This window comes from Papaver somniferum, unplaced genomic scaffold (genome assembly GCF_003573695.1).
Source record: "Papaver somniferum cultivar HN1 unplaced genomic scaffold, ASM357369v1 unplaced-scaffold_46, whole genome shotgun sequence".
Taxonomy (NCBI): domain Eukaryota; kingdom Viridiplantae; phylum Streptophyta; class Magnoliopsida; order Ranunculales; family Papaveraceae; genus Papaver; species Papaver somniferum.
Genome location: NW_020647193.1, coordinates 14,735 through 28,273, shown reverse-complemented (window position 1 = coordinate 28,273; position 13,539 = coordinate 14,735). Strand labels below are relative to the sequence as shown.

Here is a 13,539-nt window from a genome sequence, read left to right as displayed (position 1 = left end):
ACTTACGACCCAAACATTAAATTACTCATTTAGTTACAACGATTTTGGAGATGAAATTCTAACAAACTGTCTTGAATCTGATGCAGATTTAGTTGCTAAAGCATCAGCTGGCTTGTTTCGATATCTATATTGATGAATCACCTGGTGTTGTGGAAACCCCTTCAAGCCCAACATAATTTAATTTGTTGATCATTGGGAAGCTCTGTCTGAGGTCTTAATGGTATTGATCCAAGGTAGTTAATATAGCGTATCGGTATCGTATCGGTCGGGTCCTATACATCTATACAAGTGATAATATCTGTTTTTACAGGCGATACATCATTTAATATAGAATGTCAAATAATTATAAAACCATAGTAAAAAATAATAAGAATCATAACCATATCTCAAATTTCCAAAATACAAGGTGGTTTATTAGCCAATGTTATGATTGTTGTTCCACTATGCCGGTAAATCTTTTTTATGATCCTTCATATATATTTTTTATATTTCTCTGCCTTGCAATCGAAATATGGTTTCCATCTTATATCTTACCATATAGTCATTGGTTTTATATTATAAATATATATTAGGGCTTTTTACCTTCTCCAATTGACATTGTACTTGTCTGTAAAGACTAGATGTATGTTGATGAAAAATTTATTCACGAAACCGATATTATCGGTGTACAAGTAAAACCGATGTATCGGTCCGTACCGGCCTGTACAACCGATAATATCATTTCGTCTTTGTATCGTCTATATTTCTTATATCGTATAGGTATTTTCCGATATCCGATAAAAACCTGTAATATCGACCTGTACAACCGATATTGTATTGATCTGGTGTATTTGGAAGTGGAAGATGGATAAAGCTGATTCCCGGTGTTTCTGACTGTCAAAGTATGGAGCTGAGGACCTGGAAATTCCAGTTGGTGGTGGTCCTGTCTATTAGGGTATGAACCAGTTGTTAGGGATTGGCCAGTGGAGGCAGTGGTTGGAGGTTGGGAAGCCAGTTTGTTGATGTCCCAAATGTTAGTAGTTTGACCCCTATTTCAAGAAAAACACCTCTTGGATGTAAGTCGTTTCCTTCTCTAGGATTTTAAGCTATTGTACATGTGATTTGCAGGATTTCCCACACACAACCAGCATTAGAGAAGTGACAACCTTTTTTGTATATTTTTCTTTTTCGAGGAGAAAGATCATTAAAAATCAAGAAAGTCACAAATACAATTGTATGAAACACCCATATACAATTTCAGTCTATATGCATCTATATGATGTAGGACATCTAGCTACACAAGTCGCCCATGTTTGACATGATCTCATTCTTTTTTCTAGTTTGCTTCTTAATTTAGGATTTTTCATATTCTACTTTTTATTGGTTTCCTAGTTTAGTTTGATTTCCGTTTTTCTAGTTTTACTAGTTTAGGAAATAGTGAAGCCTATATAAGCAGTCCTAGTATTGTAGAATTCTATGCATCCGACGTTATATTTGAGTTATCAAAGATATTTTATTTCGTTATTATGGTTCTCTAGTTTTGCTACTGCTTTTGTGAAACTATTGATTTCATACTTGTTTTCATTACCTATTGGATCTTTGATCCAAGTTATATGCTTCCGCTACGTTAAGTGATACCAGAGTCTCGATTGAGAGCCTCCACTAACATGGGTGATAAAGATTGAAGAATTGAAGAACGTTTTGAAGAAAGACCTAGAAACTAATGTGAAATCGTTTTCAATCAACCTAAAGCATGATTTGAATACAAAGACTGATAAACGATTTGAGGATTTCGTAGATTGATTTTCTACTAAGTTCATTGGGAGAAAAGGAAATAAGATAATTGGAGAATTACCTAAGACCCAACCTGAAACCATCCACCACCATACTTCCAATCCCCTCAACACCATCACTCATCTTTCAGCCCCCCAAACCACTTCCCAACCTTCTGATAACCATAATACTTTCTTAAATAAATATATTACCATCTAATGTTCACTACTTCAACATATACTACCTGTCCAACTTATACATTCCCACAATTTGATTTTTCTGAAGATTTTAACTCGTATTCTACTCTTCTGTACTTGCACAAAACTTCTCAAAAACAACAAACAAATGATGTTGAAGATTATCAACCATATTTTTATCCTCCACCACAACGCAATCAAAGAAACACGCGAAATCCGCCAACTTAATTATCATCTCAGGGCGAATCTAAACCTGTTTGATGGACTCTTACTCATTGAATATTTCGTAGATTGGTTGTGTACGGTTAATCTTTTCCTTGCGTATATGCAGATACCAGAGGATCAACAAGTAAAACTTGTATCTTTCAAGCTTCCGTGACCAGCCTCCTCATGGTGGGATCATCTTCAACCAGAACGAGCCAACCAAGGACTACAAAAAGTTCAATCCCTGTCCATCCATGAAACAACTGTTGAAGAAGATATTATGTATTTTTTCCTCCTAACTACATGCAAACTTTGTTCATCTGATTTCAAAGTTCCCGCCAAGGTAACCACTTGGTATAGGAATACGTGACTGAATTTTCTCGTATTTAAGAAAATTCAGGATGGGACGCTTGGGATAGGAATATGTTTGTCTCGGAATCAGCTGAATGAGACGGTTGATTAAGAATAAGATGTTTCATCAATGATCTAGTTTGGGGTACTTAAGAAAGGTTAGCTACTCAACAACACACCTCTCTTAATGTTGTCATTAATAATATTATAAAGATAGAATCTTTTATGCTTTCTCTACAACCATAACCAAAATTCTCATTCTCTAACCCTTGACAACATACATTTCAAAAATTTTTACCCGGCAACAACCTTATCCATTCAAGCCCCGTGCTTCTCCTACTCCCACTCCACTCAACCATCTTCTTCCCAAACCTTACATGCCACAAAGACTTCACCACCTCTACCCCAACCTAGTAATCCTCAAACCACTAGTTCAAAACCTAAAAACCCTTATGCATATACCCAACTGAAAGTAAGTGTTATAACTGTAAGAAACCAGGAAACACATCAAATCAGTGTAGGAGTGGGCCTACATTGATGGCTGAAGACAAGTCTGCTAATGCGTATGAGGAAGAAACTGAAGAAGTTCTTGGAAAATCGAAGGTATATCTAAAAATGGAGATGACGGAGTATGGCACATGCGTGTGATTGATTTTTGTATGAAATTTGGTGGGTTTTCGATGGCCAGCACTAATGCAAGCATTAGCATTCACACCCGGTGGTCCTCCAGCTTGATAAAAATGATATTTTACTCGAAAAGGGCAATATATTAGAAAACTTATTGAAGCCATTTAAATTAAATCTGAATAATAAGACACCGAATGGTGAAAATGCATTAGAATCTTTATTTTTTGATTACTGAGCTAAAAGAGAAAACAAATATTCGATTTCTTATAATACAGCCGACAAATTATCAAAATAAAATCGAAACAAATTTGAAATTAAAGAACATACATAACTGCATAAAATAAAATTGAAAATTGACTCTATATATTGAAAAACAAAAGCTCCTAAAATAATCTATTACACAAGCTCATAACCTGAATCTCAAAAAGACATTGAAGATTTGAAGACAAAAAGATTTCTTATTGGTTTCTAATCTTTGTGATTTACTTCGTGCACATACTTGATCGATGGGATCTGACTTAGATTTTTTTATCTTTGATAACCATCTTATAGCTAGTCGTATATACCGAAAATATATGATTTGGTGATGGTTCTCTTTAAGATCCGAATCTGATAGGTTATGACCCTAGATATTATCTTGATTTAAACTGAATAAAGGAGTTTATATTACTTAGACGAAGGAGCCTTTGATTTAACTCAACATATATCTATGATTTACCTTTTGAGATTTAGAGTGGTTGCTGAATACATATTAACCCTTTACTCTTTCGGAATACGATCCAAAGGAGTTGAGTGCTTGAAGTCTTTACAGCGAATAAAGTGACTTAAGATAGTTAACTCTATCTTAGAATTCACGTGCATTGACCAGATTGGCAGTAGGCGCATGGATACTAAAGGAACTAGGTAGCATGGAGTTAGTTAACTTGATCTCAACTAAACAAATTGAGTTAATTGTAGTCTTTGTGTGGCGGCTTTAATTTTGAGATTATTCAAAAATGGACAAGGTCCCGAGGTTTTTCTGCATTTGCGGTTTCCTTGTTAACAAAATCTTGTATCATGCTTTTACTTTACTTTCCGCATTATAATTATTATTTTAGTTATAATAAAGTAATTGCACTTGTATGTTAATAAAAACACTTGGATTTGATCCCTATAGTTAGGTTCAGTTTCGACACCTATTATATATACGAAGTTTAGACCTTGTGATTGTTATCTTCTTGACAATCTCTGTCTATATTAGATCGTGCAAGGTGTGTTTGTGTCATATATGTTGATATAGAAAAGATTGTGGTGTACGTCGCACCCTCTTCATTTCATAAATATTATTTATATCTAAGTTGGCCAAGATACATAAATATTTTCTTGATTTGTAAGCATGACTAGGATGAGGCGCGTGAAAAGGAAAGGAATGCCTCAGAGATTGCGTGTAGAGTATGAGAGGAGTTGAGATTGGTATCGCCCTTTTCATGTAAAGTCAGACAAGTCACGTTTAGTTATTTCCCATGGGTCTCTTTGCTGAGCATGAGGATCTCAAAGGGAGTTATCCACTTTATTGGGTAAACATGCACGATTCAGTTCATTTTACTAGCAGTGAGTGTATTTGAGATGCTGAAAAGTAATCTTGTCCCCTAGGTGAGTTTTGTTCCCGAAGCCCTTTGCTTGTACAAGACTCTTCAGACGACCTGGTATTGCTTAGATCAGCTTGAGTCCGGTTTAGTTTTAGATCATGAGATTGAGCCTCTTCAGAGTCAGATTGGACATGCTTGAGACAAAGAGGGAGGCTTGTATGCCTAATAGGCAATACCTTGTATGGTTGTGACGACATGATAAGTGTATCTCGTGGAGATATACTAGGAATTTATCGAAAGATCCTAGATGCATAATAATCAGTGTATCTCATATGGATGCATAATAATAAGTGTATCTCGTGAGTCCTTAGGTAGACGTGATTAGTTTATCTCCTATGATGTACTAGGAATCAGTTGTTGCTCTAAAATAGGGGCAAGTCGTGATTACGGGAGATATAAATGTCTCTGTTATAGGTCATACGTCAGTCGTGGAAGTTTTTACGCATTTTCATAGCCTACATGACCAATAGTGTTTTCTTGGGACGTATACTAAGTATCACAGCATCATGGGAAGCTTCGTTTCGTGAAACATGCTGAAACTATGATTGTTCTGGTTCATAAGTCCGTCTGCGATTTTTTTTTCTCTACAGAACCTACGTGAGCATCAATATGCACCGAGGAAGCATGCTAAATATAATGACATCACGACCGACAGTGTCCACCGGGAAGTATGCTAGAAACGGTGGCTATTACTGCCTTAAAGACCGAGGGATTAGCGTTTCCCGCGAGATTTGAGTATCGTCATTTGGGGATGAGCTTGTCTTTTGGAAACGAGGATCAAACTTGTCTCTAGGGCTTCTTTTCCATTTCACGCCCAATTATCTTTCATTTTAGTTTTGAAATTACCATTTTGTCCCTAATTTTGAAATGAAAATTTTCCCTTTGTGTAAATTTCACCATCTACAACTATGAAACAACTTTCTACTGGTGGTACACATGATAGTAACAAACTCCTTTATTTTGTGGTGATGGTGAACTGGTGATGATGGTATAGAGAGTGGACTGGTGCCTGTTGTTTGCGACAAGGAGCTGCTGTGTGAAAGCGCTGGTGGTAGTATACAAGTGATGCTAATTGACTAGTAGTGAAGGTTCGAGTTGATGCACTTGTATATCATTAGGTCAGTGATGTTGTGTTGCTTTAAAGCGAAGCTTGTAATGGGAAGAAGGATCTAAGTTGTTGTAGGTTGAATAATTGTCGGTGGTTGTGAAGGTGGAGGATATGAAGGAGCATATACATGCTTGATTAGTGGGAAAAATAAAGGAGATTCGAGTAGCACACTTTATAGGGCTCTTCTCCTGCATGATGTCAGATAAAAATTTTGTTAGTCCATAGGTGGTATATCCTCATTACTTGTTAAATCATACCTAAAATTGAAACAGAAGAACACCAAAATCAGTATACATTGAAACTGTATTAAACTGCAGAATTGGTAATGATTAAAAATAAGGGCTTTGAACCATGATTGTTGAACTCGACATGGTACAAATAACTAAATTGTCAAACCCACTCACTACAATGAAATGAAAGGAATGAACAGGGAACTATCACTTCTTGCAATTGCAATTTAGGCATTTTTTACAGAAAATAAACAATTACCATCTATTCTCAGTTTTTCAGTTGTTGTTAATGTGATATATTATATATAAAAAAATATATAAAAGTTTGTGATATATGTGATAATTTTTGCCTTTCAAAGTGTAAAACTTTGCATACGTTTTGTAATTACATTTGAATAATATTTTTTTTATTTTATGATTTTATTAATTGGAATCACGAATTTACTTTTATTGTTATCAATGTATTAAAAATTCTGACTTTATTGTATTCATGTTTGCTTTATGTATCCGCCAGATTCACAGTAACAACTTTTTACTAAGTCAATTACTGAGATTCATGTATCTAATATTGCTAACTTTATATTATTTACATTCATGTTTGATTTATGTAACCGTTAGTTTCACGGCAACAACTTTTTATTGATAATAATGAGATTGATACTGCCTTGGAGTTTGACCTTGGAATTTGTGCAAGGATACTCAGATCTTGCCGGAAACCGACTTCTTCCGCCAGGAATAATAAAAATGGCCAACAAAAGTACTTTTTGATCATCTCATTTCTCTCCCTTGCAGCAGACTACTCAACTGAAGCCATCATAAACTATCTGCCACTCTTGAAGGGATCCAGCAGCTACAGACTTGCAGCGATGTGGGCGTTTTTCACATGGATTGCCACGGCTACTTCAGCTCTTCTAAACTTCTGGTTATTCCATTCAGTGTAATCACCGATTTTCACCTTTTTTATAAATAAAAGTGTCATACCTGATTAGATCACAAACTGTCATCTATTCTTGTTTGAAAACAATTTGCAAGGACTTGTACTTAAACTTGAATATCTAATTAAGCTAAATAAGAAACTTGACACTTGAAAATCCGAATTACATTGTATTTGAGCTACACTCAAGTTATAACATTTTACAATTCAAAAGAAAGCACAACCCCAGGGACAACTACTTCGAAGCAACCAAAGACACAAGTTGAAGCATGGTTGTTGAACAAACTTAAAACCAGAAAAATAAAACTGCTTATCTAAGTAAGCACACCTGAAGAAACATTATTACCTGCATTGAGATTTCAGTAGCACTCAGTTTTTAACTGCAGTGGACATTTACTTCGTAACTATGAGAGTACACAATGTACAACCACCTCTATGCGGCCAAAATTGGCACCCAAGAAATGAAGAAAATAATGTTAGAAACTCATTATGGCTTGAGCAACTCAGACTCATAATGTATGATCGAATTCATATCATATCCTTTAGTGTTTTCTTAAATATGTGAAATCGAATCACCTTCCAGAAATTTTTGTTTTAATATGTTTAAGCAAAATAATTTTTAAGAAATTAACAAAACTATGATCGTGGACAAAACCGTTTTGGCATTCACAATGGTCATTGCCAAACAATTAAAATAACGCCATCACATTAGGTAGACAATTGCAAAACCTTAACTTTACGTTTTGCAAACTCATCCTGAGAATAATATTATAATTATTGTTAAGATAAAACATTCTAGTATCAAGGTGATATTTAAAGATCTTCGACATATTAATCTTAAAAACAATAATGATCTCACACAAATAAAACATCAACACTAGGAGATTGACCATATCATAATGTATACACGAACTTAATTAATAGTATTAGATAAGAAAATGGTTTGATCACAAAATCATTAAAAATCGTTACAAGAGTTCTTTTTACTATCTATGTGTGCATTATGATAGGTTACAAGAGTTCCCACCTCTTTTGATGGAAAATCATGTCTACCTCGAGATCCACGATCAACATACTCACCTCTTTTGGACTTCAAAATTGTTGGGTATTTTCATAAATGTTTGCCGCTGAGGAAGGGGGTTTCGGCGGTGGGGGACCCACCAGTTGTGTTCGACCTGATAGGTTAGGTCATGGGCATGCCCCTGAGCAGATTGCGAGTAATTGTCACAATTGAACTAATTTTATGGATGTGACACGTGTTAAACTTGCCACAGTTATTCTAACAATTATAATTGTTACTCAATATTAGCAAAAAAATAAACGTGTGACACGTGCTGTTCTCCGGTTACGACTACTGTAACGGTTAAATTGTTACGCTTATTTGCAACAACTCTGGGATGAAGACACGTGTTGCTTTTACTCACTATTGTTATTACAGTTAAAACCGTGAAAAAACTTCAAACTACAAATAAATTTTTTTTGACAGCCCAGGTCATTGTCATGGACCTGGAATCTCAGTTTACAGGCCTGCCATCATGGATCTGGACTGGACTTACAGGCTTGCCATACAATAAATTTAAACCTGAAACATAATTGCAATTTGTTCTTTTAGATGCACAATTTACAATTCAGGGAAAACAGAATAAAAACAAAGAATTATTTGACTTCATTTGGAAGAACAACTGTAACTTCACTGTAAGGACCCAAAACTTACTACAGTGAATCTATAAAAGCCTTAGCAGATAATCCCCAAACTTCATCAATTACAATCCTTGATCAAACTCGTTGGTTTTCATTTGGATGGAGGTCCATAGCTACGTCCATTGCCAGTTCTATGCTCACCTTGAATCCACCTGCAAAAATAAACAAAAAGTGAATTCAAAACAATAACAACACAACATTTGAACTTAAGCAATTCAACCATGTGTGAATAGAGATTTTGATACCTCTATATCGGTTGAACCAGGACTTCCACTTCCACCTGAACAATAAGACAATAAACTTAGAACAATAATATAAAGTGCAGTACGGATTACCAAAAAAAAAACAAAAAAATTAGAATGATAGAAACATAACAGATATACCTGCACTTAGCAGCAACTCCATGCCTACGCCATTGAATATACTGAAAATTGATATGTCATCCACAGCTGCGGGATCAGGTTGCGCAGTGGCATTTGGCCAGGTATATTACTTGTGTCATCTGCAACAAATTAGATAGTGCTTTTGGTATCAACTCAAACACCCAAGTCAACCTTACTATATGTATTATACCTGAGTAGTTCATATTATACCTGTACACAACCATTCGTTCTTGGATTGCTTGTACAGTAATCCCCATAAATATATCAAAAATTACCTTGTATCACAAGCCCTACTCCCGACCAAAACCATACTGCACCTTAAACATATAAGACAATTTACAAATCTGAAAAAATAAGTTCACAAGCCTAGAAAACCACTTGCAAGATATAAAACTAAGATACTGAGCATACATTATATAAAATGGCATTTTAAATGCATAATAAAGGAAAATTTTAGAAATAACATCTCAAAGTCTTAGATTAAAGATAAACCCCATGTACCAAAACATAAATTTGCAACTAAAAATCCATCTTTTTATGGAACACAGATTCAAAATAAAGTAAACTTAATCCTAAAAAAAAAGAACCCCAAGTACAATAATTTAATCCATCTTCCATCAAAAAAAAAAAAACCTGAATCTTAAAGTAAAATAAAACATCATCTATAACCCCACCACACGAGGCCAAGTATAGAACTGCTTCTACCTTAAAATCCTAGCTTGGTTCTGCGCCAGTGCCTGCGCTTAGCATTTTACCTACAAAAATAAACAAACAAATCAGAAAAATACCAATCATCTGAAGAAGAATAACAGAGCTATAGAAGAAGAACAGATTCACAGAAGAAGAGATCTGAAGAAAAAGATGAAAGAAACACAAACCTGATGATGTTATCAGTTCTCATACGGATCCAATTAGGGATAGGTCAGTTTTGTCTCATCTTCTAGCTTCTTCTTGATCATAAATGACTTGTGGAAACGCTGTAAAAACGTAAATCAAAAATCAAAATCAAATTAGTAGTGAAATCATCACTGCAACAGCATACTAAAGGAAGATTATCGCTGAAACAAACCAGAAAGGAAGAGGAAGAAGGGAGATTGAAGAGAGAGACAATATTTTCGCTTCTTTGGTGCGGCCGCTGAGGAAGAAGAAAAGTGAGAATGAAGAGAATTAGGTTAGGGTTTCTTCTTTATATACTCGTTGTGGGTTTAAAGTTCGGTTTGTGTGACCTTAAAAACCCCATTAAGGGGCATGCTTTCTATGGCGCTCATGTTTTGGAGCCGGAGTGCTACTTCCATTACCATACGCCCCCTCAAGATGAGTGGGTTAGCCTGGAAGCTCAAACTTACAACAAATTCACTACTACATTTTTTTTTATCCTTTTTCTTTCTTTTTTCCTTTTTTTTTTTAAGGTAAAGGTTAATTTCATTTATCCAAAAAGGAAAATATATATATATATATATATAAAAGGTAGGAAACGTGAAACTAGGGTTGTCAATGGGTACCCATTACTCGGAACCGTAAATGGACCTGTTAGATTTGGGTACGGTTTTCGGTCCTAAAATTGGACCCATTAACAACTTAGGATCCGGCGGGTAATTACCCGATTGGACCCGAATATATACGGGTCTGGGTCCGGGTCTAGTGACACCCGAGAGGACCCAGACCCAGTGACATCCCTATCCTAAAGGGACGAGATGGAAGGTTAAATCCTAAACAGAGATAAGCAAACACAACAAAAGGAGTGCACAACTCCTAAACCAAACAACAATAAGGAAGATCCAACAACAAAAAGGGGTATTGCCGAACTCACAGGTTCAAAGATTGCTAGAGTTAGTCCTGAGTTTCTCGTTCGAGTGAACTGAAAACGAAATATATCATATTTGAACACCACGGGTTCAAAGATTGCTAGAGTTAGATCTGAGTTTCTCGTTTGGATGAACTGAAGACGAAATATTACGAACATCACAGGTTCAAAGATTTTTATAGTTTGACCTGAGTTTCTCGTTCGGATGAACTAAAAACGAAATATATTATATTCGAACATCACAGGTTCAAAGATTGCTAGAGTTAGACCTAAGTTTCTCGTTCGGATGAACTAAAGACGAAATATATCAGATTACGAGAGTTAGACCTTAGTTTCTCGTTCGGATGAACTGGAGACGAAATATATCAGATTCGAACATCTAAGGTTCAAAGATTACTAGACTTAGACCTAAGTTTCTCATTCGGGTGAACAGAAGATAAAATTTATCAGGTTTGAACATCCAAGGTACAAAGATTACTAGAGTGAGACCTGAGTTTCTCGTTCGGATGAACTGAAGACGAAATATATCAAATTCGTACATCACGGGTTCAAAGATTACTAGAGTTACACCTGGGTTTCTCGTTCAGATTAACTGAAGACGAAATATATCAGTTTTGAATATCACAGGTTCAAAGATTACTAGAGTTACACCTGGGTTTCTTGTTTGGATGAACTGAAAACGAAATATATAAGTTTCTAACATCACAGGTTCAAAGATACTAGAGTTACACCTGGGTTTCTCGTTCGGATAAACTGAAGACGAAATATATCAGTTCTGAATATCACAAGTTCAAAGATTACTAGAGTTAGACGTAGGTTTCTCGTTCGGATAAACCGGAGACGAAATATATCAGTTTCGAACATCACAGGTTCAAATATTACTAGAGTTATACCTGAGTTTCTCGTTCGGATGAACTGAAGACGAAATATATCAGTTTTGAACATCACAAGTTCAAATATTACTAGAGTTACACCTGAATTTCTCGTTTAGATGAACTGAAAACGACATATATCAGTTTCGAACATCACAGGTTCAAAGATTACTAGATTTACACCTAGGTTTCTCGTTCGGATTAACTGAAGCGAAATATATCAGTTTTGAATATCACAGGTTCAGAGATTACTAGAGTTAGACCTTAGTTTGTCGTTCGGATGAACTGAAGATGAAATATATCAAATTCGAACATCACAGGTTCAAATATTACTAGAGTTACACCTGGGTTTCTCGTTCGGATGAACCGGAGACGAAATATATCAGTTTTGAATATCACAGGTTCAAAGATTCCTAGAGTTACACCTGGGTTTCTCGTTCGGATGAACTGAAAACGAAATATATAAGTTTCGAACAACACAGGTTCAAAGATTACTGGAGTTACACCTGGGTTTCTCGTACGGATAAACTGAAGACGAAATATATCAGTTCTGAATATCACAAGTTCAAAGATTACTAGAGTTAGACGTGGGTTTCTCATTCAGATAAACTGAAGACGAAATATATCAGTTTCGAACATCACAGGTTCAAAGATTACTAGAGTTAGACCTGAGTTTCTCGTTCGGATGAACTGAAGACGAAATATATCAGTTTTGAACATCACAGGTTCAAAGATTACTAGAGTTACATCTGAGTTTCTCGTTTAGATGAACTGAAAACGAAATATATCAGTTTCTAATATCACAAGTTCAAAGATTACTAGAGTTACACCTGGGTTTCTCGTTCGGATTAACTGAAAATGAAATATATCAGTTTTGAATATCACAGGTCCAAAGATTACTAGAGTTAGACATGAGTTTCTCGTTCGGATGAACTGAAGATGAAATATATCAAATTCGAACATCACGGGTTCAAATATTACTAGAGTTACACATGACTTTCTCGTTCGGATGAACTGAAGACGAAATATATTAGTTTTGAACATCAGGAAAAAAAAAGGTTGGTAAAGAATCAATAGTTGTATCAACAGTAAATTGAACATCGAGTAAAACTTTCACACTTTATTGGCTAGGTAAACGTTTTTTTTTAAAAAGTATTTGCTTAAATTAAACTAACTTATGTACACTTACTAGGGCTTAACCCGTGCCTGTTTGTTAGCCGTAATATTAATTGTATCCATGTTAAACTTTCTTTGACTTTTATGTCAGGGGAAAATTCTCTCTTTATTTTTTTTGCTCGTCATAGGTAACGGTACCCCTAGATTGCCTTTCAATGTCTCGGGACAATAAAAAAGTACTTGGGTTCAATCCCCGCCGTCATAAAGGTTTGTAATAGATTAGTGGGTTGAACGGTGTTGGGTTTGGCAATGGGGCCAGTCCAACTGGCTGGGTTCGGGTAAGGACCTGGGTCCGGCTTTCGCGTATCAAAAAAAAAGAAGTTAATTAGTGTTTGGGTCCTAGATTTTGGTATGCCTTAGTGTTTGGGTCCTAAGTTTGTCCAAATTAGTGTTTGGGTCGTTGACTCGTTAGTCAACCACGTTTTCTGGTCATACAGTTAAGAATTTCACGTCAGTTGAAGTCTTTATATTCACCCAATTTCCAATTAAGCGGATCAGAGTTCTTTCACTAGGAGTTGATCGATGATAGCGATGGCCACTCAAATCCTTTTGGTGCAGGTAGTACATCATCG

At 35.6% G+C, this 13,539-nt stretch overlaps 1 pseudogene; it reads right to left on the bottom strand.

The window, feature by feature from the left end:
• Positions 1-8,424: 8,424 nt before the first annotated feature.
• On the bottom strand, positions 8,425-10,074 carry LOC113342709 (annotated as a pseudogene).
• Positions 10,075-13,539: the final 3,465 nt, after the last annotated feature.